Consider the following 12,023-nt stretch of genomic DNA (forward strand, 5'->3'; position numbering starts at 1 on the left):
TGTATTTTGCAAATTAAGCCCTTGTTGAAGACCATTATCTTGAGTCAGACCTTTGAGTCTGAATCTTGGCTCTGCTTCTTGCTGTCTGTGTGACCTTGCAGAAATTGCTCAACCTCTCTTGAGTTCTGAGTATCAGTCTTTAGTGGGAAAAAGTGTCCCTGTAGTCCTTTCAGAGAATCTAGGCTCAGATGTCATAGATGTCACTTCCAGAGCCCTGAACCTACATACTGTCAGAAAAGCTCAGGTTCCGTGAGTCTAAGAATAAGTGGTCCTATAAGAATGGTCCTAACCATTATGTGGGCTACAAATGAAGTTTTAATCTGTATTTCCTTTTCTGGGATACTTTTGCAACACTGTAATATATCTTCCACTGAAAATTAGTTAGAAACATGGTTTTTAAAGAAAAGAATAAAAATCACCTAAAATCCAACCAACCACCACTAATATGTTAGCATATTTCCTACTTGATATTTTCTGTGAAGATATAAAGAGAAAATATTGCTTTAAGATCTGGCCATGAATTTCTATTTGTGTCTGAAATAATGCATTGGAGAGCCATTTGGGGTAGAAGATGAGCTTGTGGCTATTGGTGTGTTTCAGAAAGAGATAGAGAGATGCCCCTTGTGTACATAGCTCTTCTCTTGAGGGGAAGGGTTAAAGAACCAAAAACGAGAGGAGTGAGGGGCCACCAGCACTGCGTGAGGCTCTGTGCTGTGCTCTGCTTGGGTTAGTGGAAATTTTGGGGAGAAATGGACGTGTGGATAAAGAGGAATCCATATTCCTCATTTTCAAATTGTTAGTTTCATGGTATGCATTCCCCACATCCCCTGCCTTGGCAGGCAGATTCTTTACCACTGAACCACCAGGGAAGCCCAAAGGAAGGTTAGGGTTCTGGAAGGCATGAAGGACTTGAGGCTGGGCAAACAGAAACCACAGTGTCTGCTTCTGCCCTAGTTCTGTGGATTGATTTTTTTCCCTTTCATTAAAGTTAAAAAGCCATTCTCTCCCTCCTCCCCAGGACCCATGCCTCTTTCCGGATTCCTTTTCATGCAGATTCCTAAGAAAACAGACTCCCCACCAGCAGCAGCAATAATGAGTGCAATTCAAACATCAGGTCTAGATGTTTACCCCATCACCTGGCTGCAGGCATAGACCTGGGAGTTCATCTCTCACAAGAGACAGAACTCAGCCCTCTCAGAACTGGAAAAAGGGGTGGAGAAAGGGCAGGAGGCTCAAATGGCATGGGGAGGTTCATCACTCTTAATTGGAAGGAAAACCTTGGCAAGGGAGGACTGATCCATGGAAGCTTTGCTGTTGCCGTGGAAGCTGCTGGTATCTGTGCTCTGGGAGCTCTTGCTGTTGTCCAGTCTCTCAGTTGTGCCGACTCCTTGTGACCTTATGGACTATAGCCCACCAGGTTTCCCTGTCCTTCACTACCTCTGAGAGTTTGCTCAAACTCATGTCCATTGAGTTGATGATGCCTTCCAACCATCTCATCATCTGTCAGTCACCCTCTTCTCCTCCTGGAATCTCTGGTTATAGTTAATTGAAATCAGAGAGCAGGAGAAGAAGGAGAAGACACAGAAGATCCCAGGTTTTTTTGCAGACTCTGAGTGACTCAGGAGCAGACGAAGTTAGTGGCTTTCTTTAGGAATTTCAGTCAATCAGGCAAAGATGATGTGCATGCGTGGGTGCTAAGTTGCTTCAGTCATGTTTGGCTCTTTTAGAACTTAAGTCGCTTCAGTCATGTCTGACTCTTTGTGACCCTGTGCACTGTAGCCCACCAGGCTGCTCAGTCCATGGGACTTCCCAGGCAAGAATCTGGAGTGGGTTGCCATGCCCTCCTCCAGGGGATCTTCCTGACCCAGAGATCAAACCTGTGTCCCCCTCCTGTCTCCTGCATTGCAGGCTGATTCTTTACTGCTGAGCCACCAGGGAAGCCTGATACTGCCCAGGGGGCTGATAAAGGGAAGTAGTGTGCCCACTGATGATGCAGTGTTCTCACACTTGAGCTCTGGAATGTTTGTGTTTTTTTTGCAATTTCTACTTAAAAAAAAAAAGTTATTTGTTTTTTGCTGGGCCGGGTCTTTGTTGTGTGTGCAGGCTTTCTCTAGTTGCCATGAGTGGAGGCTACTCTTTGTTGCAGTACACAAGCTTCTCATTGTGGTGGCTTCTCCTTTTGCAGAGTGTAGACTCTAGGACAGAGGCTCAATAGCTGTGGCATACGGGTTTAGTTGCTCTGAGGCATGTGGGATCTTCCTGGACCAAGGATCGAACCTGTGTCCCCTGCACTGGCAGGCAGATTCTTAACCACTGAGACATCAGGGAAGTTCTGTGATTTCTTTATCTACAACACACATGTATGCTAGACTGAGTTCAAAAGTTTCTCCAAGTCTTCACCATTCCTGGCATCCATAACTTTGCAATGTGGCCTTGTAGTTTCTCTGATCAAGAGGGAAGGGTCTGCTTTTTCACCCCCGCCCATACACAGCAACAAAGACCAGTGCAGCCTAAATAAATAAATTAATTAATGAACCTTTTCTTTTAAAAAGTAGAAATTGATTGGTTGAAAGTCCATAAAGTCCATAAATATGGTCTGGCCCCAGTATTCTCTTTAGTCACTAGGGTGTGGTGGGATTAACTCTGCTGGTTCCCAGCTGAGGTCTCAGGATGTCTTGTGTGTTCCACTCTTGTTCTTGGGAACTTACCAGGTGCCATATGAACAAGGCCAAGCCAGCTTGCTGAATGATGGTTGACATATGGCCCACTCACCCTCCACCCCAGCCAGCAACCAGGCATGTGAGCAAGGTTATCCTAGATCTACCAGCCCCAGCCAGCTGGTCAACCAACCGTAGACTCAGACCAGTCAAGATCATTCAAATGTTTTAAGGCATTAATACAAGATGATGGGGATCTGAGAAATGAGTGGAAAGAGAGAGACTTAGATGACCTAGAGAACAAAGTGAAACAGTTTCTTCTTCATACCCCACATCTTATTTTGAGCCTCACATCTGAAAGTGGAGGCTTGATATCCCAACAAGGCTTAGCCTATCCATCAAAACAATCAATATTCCAAATTGGCATCCACCCACCCACAGACTTTAACTTTCCTGAATAATGCCCTGTTCTATGTTAGCCCAAGAATGGAAATCTGTATCCTTTCCAGCCCCAGTGACTGAATGTCTTAAAAAATAGGTATATATTTAGGATTTCCAAAAGAGATAATGAGCAATTGCTAATAATTATTTGAAGCACAATTAATGCTACTGTTGAATTTTGATAATACCGTAAAGATAATTTGAGCTCGGTGCAAGAACGGATGCCAAGACACACTCAACAATTGAACAGAATTTTCAAACATACAGATGTAATCTTTTCAAGTGGAGTGAATTCAAGTGTATTGAATTGCAACACAATGATGGTCTCTTGTACATTTCCTAGAATATTCAGAGTTGAGAAGCAGATGTTTCCAGAGAAAAGACAAGCTCAGAAGAATCTGGCTTGATTCCTCAGGAGCTGGATGGGGTGCCAACATGTAGCCCAATTCAGACCAAAACAATAGCATCTCTTTGAGTCAATTGAGTCATGATTTCTGTATTCATTTCCTGGGCTGCCCTAACAAGTTACCACAATTATGATGCCCTAAAACAACAGAAATGTAGGTAAGAAACCCAAAGTCAAGCTGTCAGTAGGCTTGGTTTCCTCAGGAGGCTCTGAAGGAGAATCTGTTGCAGGCTTCTCTCCTAGCTTCTAGTAGCTCCTGCCAGTCCTTGGCATTCTTTGGCTTCTGTAGTTTTCCTATCAAAGTTATTGTACTGGTAGTCATAGAGCAGAGATCTAGTCTATTTTCCATCACCCAAGGATAGGGGATCTTCTAGGTTTCTCCGCGGTTGAAAAACTAAGGTGCCTAGTGACAAATGTTTGGTTCTTTTCCTCTTTCTGAAATGCCGTCATCAGGCAGGGTTTATTCTTATCTCATGGCCTCAAGAAGGCTGCTACAATTCCAGGCATTGCATAAAGGCAATGCAGCCCACGGTCAGAAAAGAGGTTGTAAGTGTCTGCTGTCTTTCTTCTCCATGGACTCCTCTTTCCCAGAGTCCACCCCCCCTCCACTTAGACTTCAAGACTCACTGGCCAGGTCTACATGTGTGCAGAGATAAATGCAACACGGCTAGACAATGACCCCTCAGGAATAGGAGAGTCGATAAGTAGATTCCTAAGTAGCCGGAAAAAAAAAAACCCTGGATTTGGAGACCATAGCATGTGGGGTTCAAATCTCAGCCCTGGCTCCTTATCCACTGTGTCGTTCTGGCAGCTTCGCAGGCTGAAGCTTCTTCTCTGTAAACTGGATAAACAGCTCTTCTAGTCTTAGCTCCCTTTATCACTTTCTCATGTCTGAGAAGCCAGAACCCATAAAACCACAGTCTTCCTTTGGCACCTTCGATTTTTCTCTCCAATAGGCTGCTCAGAGGAGCCAAGGGAAACCAATTATTAAAGAGAATTATGTCCCAGCCAGTCTAAGCATGTGCTAATTTTCTGGTTATAAGCTGGAAAACAATTTCAACCAGATGGAGGTGCCCTGCCCTTGATGCTGGCCACAAAATTGTTGCCATTTTATTTCTCTGAAGGAGGCTCTACTATAATATCAGAGAGAAAACAAGGGCTCTTTTCTACCCTTTACTCCAAATCCGCTCTGGCTTAAAAGCCTTAAATATTTCCAAATGCTGAAAAACAACAGCAAACAGCAACAACTTTCTGGATGTGTAAATGTGTCCTCCATCGCTCTGTCGTGTCCGACTCTTTGCGACCTCATGGACTGAGGCCAAATCCGTGGTTGACTGGATGATGCTAAAAAAATCTTTTCTAGCTCTAAGGACCCAAGAAAGGAGTGCAAACTCTTTTCCTGGCAGTAGACATAACAAGCATGACAGTCACTCGGCTTCACTTGACAAACCCAATCCGCTGTCATGTGTGAGGTCCACGTCAGTCCCCACTTGGTTGTTATTGAGACATTTCTGTAACATCGTAGCTTTAGAAAGAAAACTGCCTAGAGATTTCTTTCCTATGGAGATGGGGCCATAAGGTATATAGAGTTTCTGTTCTCTTCCAGGGGCCTAGGAGTGGTTGGTTGCCAAGGGTATGGGATGCCCCCAGCCTGCTCCTTTGGGCCTTCCCAGGTGGTACTAGTGGCAAAGAACCCACCTGCCAATGCAGGAGCCATAAGAAGTGCCGGTTCGATCCGAGTGGGGGAGATCCCCTGGAGGAGGGCGTGGCTACCGAGCTCCAGTATTTTTACCTGGAGAATTCCATGGACAGAGGAGCCTGGTGGGCTCCAGTCCACGGGATCGCAAAGCATGGGACATGACTGAAGGGACTTCGCACGCATGCGCACAGCCTGCCCCCGTGGTCTCTTTCATTTCTGGGGAGTAGCTGGTAGCATCGCAAGCACTTTGCAAAGGAGACTTTCTCAAGGAAGAAAAGCAGTGTTCGTTACACAGATTGCTCCCGAGGCAGGCGAGTGGCAGGAGACTTTGGGGGATTTCTGAGCTGTGAATGCTGAGTCATGAAGAGGCTGTAGAATTAACCAGAAGAGGAGCACGGGGCTTGAATTATTGGTAACGTTTGGGTTTTCTCCCGGCCCAGGTGATCCTGGGTAGCCTACCCTGCCCTGTTAGGGGACACAGAAATTCCAATGTGGACAGGAAAACCAAAGCTCCTTGCAGAAGCTGTGTGTCCGCTGGCCAGACCTAGTTCTCCCTGGCTCTGAAGAGTGTCAGTGGAAACTTCTGAATCACAGGGCTCTTCCGATTTGCACCCACTGCACCTTAGTCTCCAGTCCTCAGCGGGCTGCTCACTGCCCACATCTGACTCTGTTCCTCGACTTCTGTCTTCACCCCTGGTTCCTCATGGCCACCAGTTTAATCCCACCTTCAGCACCTGCAACCAGGTCACAGCAGTGCCTTCTGTCCGGTCTCTTGTGCGTGCTAAGTCGCTTCAGTTGTGTCCAACTCTGTGCAACCCTACAGACTGGAGCCTGCCAGGATCCTCTGTCCGTGGGATTCTCCAGGCAAGAACACTAGAGTGGGTTGCTGTGCCCTCCTCCAGGGGATCTTTCCAACCCAGGGATCGAACCCGAGTCTCATAGGTCTCCTGCATTGGCAGGCGAGTTCTTTACCATGTGTGCCACCTGGGAAGTCCATCCGGTTGCTTAGTTTTGTTCTATTTATTACTCCTATGTGTCTCCTTCCTCTAATCTAGTCTTTCTGAGTTAAAGTTCTGTTGTCATACCCCTGGGTTTCATGACTTCTCGTCTGGGACAAGTAGTTCCCTCCATCAGAAGTTAAATAAGAAAGCACTCCCCTGCCAAAGTTCCTCTTGTCCCTTGACAATTCTCTCCACCCCACCCCTTCTCATCTCCAGGAAGACACTGGTCAGCTTTCTGTCTTTATAGGTTGGCTTGCATTCTCCAGGATATTAAATCAACAGAATCATACAATGTATGCTCTTTTTTTTTTTTTTTTTTGGTCTGACTTCTTTCACTTGGCATATTTATTTTTGAGATTCATCATTGTTGTTGAAGATATCAAAAGTTCATTATCTTTATCTTTAAAAGGAAATATTTATTTATTTATCTGGCTATGCTAAGTTTTGGTTGTGGCATGTGGGATCTTCCCTGGTGGCTCAGAAGCTAAAGAATCTGCTTGCAAGGCAGGAGACCTGGGTTTGATCCCTGGATCAAGAAGATTCCCCTAGAGGAGGGCATGGCAACCCACTCAGTATTCTTGCCTGGAGAATCCCAAGGACAGAGGAGCCTGGTGGGCTACAGTCCATGGGGTCACAAAGAGTCAGATACGATGGAAGTAACTAACACTTTCATACTCATGCAGAATCTAGTTTTCTGACCAGGGATCAAACCCCAGACCCCTGCCTTGGGAGCTCGGAGTCTTAGCCACTGGACCACCAGAGAAATGCCAAAAGTTCATTACCTTTTACTATCACACAGCATTGCATCATATGTGTTTATCCAGTCACTTCCACTCACTCCACAACCCCAGCTGGGTGTTTCTGCTTCAGGTCTGTTGCATATGAAGCTGTTATGAACACGTGTCTACAAGTCTTTGGATAACACTTTTATTTCTTTTGAATAAATACAGAGATGTGGACTGGCTGGGTCAAATGGTAATTTATTATCTTTGACCAGATCTTGAATAATTGGATACTGTTTTATAGAAGAGGATGATACCTGTGAACTTCTATAAATAGTTGTGGGATGCCTACAGGTACTTATTATGGAACCAAAAGACACATTCTTTTCTCTCTCTTCTTGTTGTTGTTCAGCTACTAAGTCATATCAGACTATTTACGACCCCATGAACTACAGCATGTCAGGCTCCCCTGCCCTCCACTCTCTCCCAGAGTTTGCTCAAATCCATGTCCATTGAATCAGTGATGCTATCCAACCATTTCATCCTCTGTTGCCCTCTTCTCTCTTATCCTTCCCTCAACCCCACAGATTTCTGCCTTGCTGGCTTCTTGCCTTTGAAACAGGTTAGGAAGGAAGAATCCAGCTTTTCTTCACATCTCAAAATATTGTGTGTACTTGGAGCCACTCTCTAATGACTATCCCTTCATGGTCCCAGGGCAACTTTGTAAGAGACCACATTGGTTTCCAAAAGATGGGACAGGCTTACTGAATATTTATCCTGTTACAGGAGCTAGAAAGGTCGCAAAGAGTTGGACACGACTGAATGACTGAACTGAACTGACTGACGCATTCGTCTTATAAGCATCTTCGAATTTCACCACCTTTTCCAGGCAGCAGATATTAATGGGTCAGTAACAGTTCTGGAGCTAGACCACCTAGATTTGAATTCAGGTCATTCTCTAGATCATGGACTTTGTGCAAGTTACTTAACTTTCTTTGTCTCAGTTTCCTCATCTGCAAAAAGCAGACCGTGGGCTTCTTCTGAAGGTTAAACGTGAAAGCATCATGCCTGTCATGTTGTAAGTTCCCTAGAAATGATATCTGTTATTGTTAATATCCAGTCTCCTTCCAGCCTCAGTTCTCATTACTATGGCAACTTATGTAACAAAAGGGATACGAAGTGACCTCTGATCCTTCCAAAGTTTACGACACCAACATGCCATTCATGGATCTGCTTTGAAGATGCCTTGTTAGTCTGTAAGTTCCATAATCAATGGCCCTAAGCACCTATCTCAAGAGAAATGGAAATAAAGAGGTATTTTAAAGCAATTAGTTGGGACCATAGACATACCCAAAGAAATAAAACCAAAATTCATTATGTTAGTTTATGGGCATTCATGGCCATTTTCCTTAAGATAATTTTAAATATCTACCAGAATTTTGGTCAGTAGGAGGGAAAATGGCATGAAAAAAAAAAATCAAGATTTTCTCTCATACCAATCCTGTTTTACTAACATTGAACCTTGATACAAATAATGTTCTATACAGGTAACCCTGTCTTATTGATATTCTTCAGCATGCAGTCACCTCTGGGAACTTCAGCACGTTCAATGATATGGTGAAGTTTTAGAAATATCCAGGGCTGAGTGGGCTGGCTTTTAGGAATAATGAGCTTTCTGAGGTCCATCTGCTTTTCAAGGTTTTCTGTGTCCTCCATGGTGGGGCTGTCAGTTGCCCCTTCTCCTATCTGCTTCCTCAAGCTTCTTCCCATCTCCTTCTTCGGTTGCTTGCAAAGTGTGATGTAATTTACCTCCAACTCAGACCTAAGGAGCTAGAGTTTGCTTTGAGCTATATTGACGACCTCGTTTTGGATCCTCTATCATATTTTGATATCAAGATTGCTGGTTCAATCTCTACTCCTCACTAGGGGTTTGAATAACCAGGGTTGGTATAAGAGTAACTGCTGGTATATGAGTACCGTGTCATATTTGAATAACAAAGGGGAGCTAATTTATTTCATCTGAGATTCTCCTAAGAAAGGGAAATGTTACAGTTAGTTCCAGAGAGGCATTTTCAGTGCAGGAATGGGATGGATGACTTTAGCTCTCTTGATGGTCTAGTCAAAGAGCAGTGAGATGCTGTGGAATGAACTGGGGTTTACAGCCAAACAGAACCGGATTCCAATTTCAGCCTTAGCTACCCAGAAACAGACCAGCTAGTCCTTCATCCCAGAATTTGGGGCCTAGAGGTTTATGGATGTCAAGCATTTGGCACTCAGGAAGCTGGGACGCTTTCATCTCCATCCACTCTCCTGAGGTCGTTTCCCTCAGCTGTCCAGTGGAGGGACAGAGCTCAGACCTCCTAGAAGCAGATCCCGCAAGAGCAGGATCCAATCTGGTTGGCAGAGCCTGGCCCTGCCGCAATGAGGATGTTTCATAAATAAATGGTAAATGATTGAAGAGTACCAGGTTCTAGGATCAGGCTGAGATGGTGATGGGCATTCCTGGTACTTATGGGAGTACATGAGAAATTTTTTTTTTTAGCTGTCTCAGTCCTAATTAAGGTTGTGCTTGATTGAAATTCACAGCCTCCCAAACACGTCCCACTATTCCTACCTCCCCTTTGCAGGTTCCTTGCAAACACACGTCTCGTTCCTGTTCTTGACAGCTCTGTGTCTGGCTAAAATGGGTTCAGCCCAGCCTCCCTCTGCCTCTAACCTGGGTAATTAACTTTGGTCCAAGCTGCAGCTCATTACCTCCCGGCAGGTGTTAACTGAAGCAGAGCTGACCTCTTAGGAGTTCATTAGTCAGATGCCAGAGGTAGAACGTGGACTCAGGTTGCCAGGGCCTCCATGACAGCGCTGTGGACCAGAAGTCTCCCTGTTGGAGTGCTTTTACATCAGCATGTTTAAAGAATAAAATAGCGATGACCTGTCATGTCTTGGATATTCTCCCTGTAGGATGCCTTCTGGCCAAACTTTACTTTGGCACGATGCCATCTGCTTGCATTTAGGAACCAGATGAGAAATAACCTGTAAACTGTTTCTGTGTTTGCTCAAAAGCTGTTATTGACAGCTACGCTCATTCCTTAATACAGGGCCCTCCCTCTGAGCAGCCCTCTGAGAAATTCTTTCTGCTTTTCAGTACGAGAGACAGTTATACTTTTCCAGGGCAACTGATGGTGGAGAAGTGCATTGAGAGACCAGACCTGGATGTGAATTTCATCTTTACCACTTTCTTTTTTATATATATATTTTAAAATATTTATTTTTATTTATTTGGCTGCACTGGGTCTTAAGTGCATCATGCAGGATCTTGAGTTGTAGCCTGCAAACACTTAATTTCACCATGTGAGATCTAGTTCCCTGACCAGGGATTGAACCTGAGTTCCCTGCATTGGGATTACAGAGTCTTAGCCACGGGACCACCAGAAGTCCCCATCCTTACCACTTTCCAACTCTCAGCTCTCAGCTTGAGCACCTCTTTCATTTTAAAACTCAGAAGATAATACTTGGTTTGCATTTTGTTGTGAGGATTAGATGAGGTCATTCCTGTAGAAGCCTTGTACTCAGTTTGTACTTGGTTGATGGCCTTCACCACTGTTTGCTTCTATGTATAGACATGAAACTCATAACCAGTTGTCTTTGCCTCCTCTAGATGCTGGGAGGTACAGAGGCAAATTTGTGGCCCATCTCCAGCCAACCTCTAGGATTCCTTGGTATATAGATTTTGTGTAACAAATCTTGCTCCTGGTTTTCCCTCCATTTATTCTTTATCTTGTTGGGGTGTTTTCTGATTGGACATTTTAATTAATTGGGGCTTCCCTGGTAGCTCAGCTGGTAAAGAATCCGCCTGCAATGCAGGAGACCCTGGTTCGATTCCTGGGTCTGGAAGATCCCCTGGAGAAGGGATAGACTACCCACTCCAGTATTATGGGCATCCCTGGTGGCTCAGATGGTAACGAATCTGCCTGCAATGTGGGAGACCGGGGTTCAATCCCTGGGTTGGGAAGATATTTTAATTAATTGGTTATAATTTATTCTACTTGAAATATTGTATATATCTTTCATACCTGACTCAAGTACTGTTTGGGACAAGCTGGAATATAAACATTCTAATACAAAATTAAAGAAAAAAAAGAAAAAGACGCAACCTCTGGCATTCAGTTCTAATTGGTCAATTTTAAAAATGTGAAGAAAAAAATCAGTACAGAAGCTATCAAGAAAATGATTAGTGTCCACTCTAAAGATGGAAGTTATATTTTTGAAATGAACCTTTTATCAGATATATGATTTGCATTCATATTGATCTGGTCCTTCCTGCTGCTGCTGCTGCTAAGTCACTTCAGTCGTGTCCGACTCTGTGCGACCCCATAGACGGCAGCCCACCAGGCTCCCCCATCCCTGGGATTCTCCAGGCAAGGACACTGGAGTGGATTGCCATTTCCTTCTCCAATGCAGGAAAGTGAAAAGTGAAAGTGAAGTTGCTCAGTCATGTCCAACTCTTAGTGACCCCATGGACAGCAGCCCACCAGGCTCCTCCATCCATGGAATTTTCCAGGCAAGAGTACTGGAGTGGGTTGCCATTGCCTTCTCCCTGGTCCTTCCTAGGTATCTACAAAAATGATCAAACAATATATGCTGTGGCTCACTGGGTAAAGAATCTACCTGCAATGCAGGAGACACGGGAGACCTGGGTTCAATCCCTGGGTCGGGAAGATCCCCTGGAGAAAAAAATGGCAACCACCCCAGTATTCTTGCCTGGGAAATCCCAGGAACAGAGGAGGCTGGTGGGCTGCAGTCCATAGGGTCTCTAAGAGTTGGACATGACTGAGCAACTAAGAACACAGTGAGAGAAATGCAACTTCATGACCGGAGTGATGGTTAAAAGTAGGCGTATAACTCAAGTTAAGTCCATAAGAGTAGTGAGAATCTGCCTTAAAACTTTCTCTGGAATTATTAAGAAAGGCATGCTATCTTTCTGATTGGGCTTCCCCAATCAGACAGAAAGGACAGTAAGGAATCTGCTCAGACAGTAAGGAATCTGCCTGCAATGCAGGAGACGTGGGTTCAATCTCTGGGGCAGGAAGATCCCCTGGA

The sequence above is a fragment of the Capricornis sumatraensis genome, chromosome 3, assembly GCF_032405125.1.
Source record: "Capricornis sumatraensis isolate serow.1 chromosome 3, serow.2, whole genome shotgun sequence".
Lineage (NCBI taxonomy): Eukaryota > Metazoa > Chordata > Mammalia > Artiodactyla > Bovidae > Capricornis > Capricornis sumatraensis.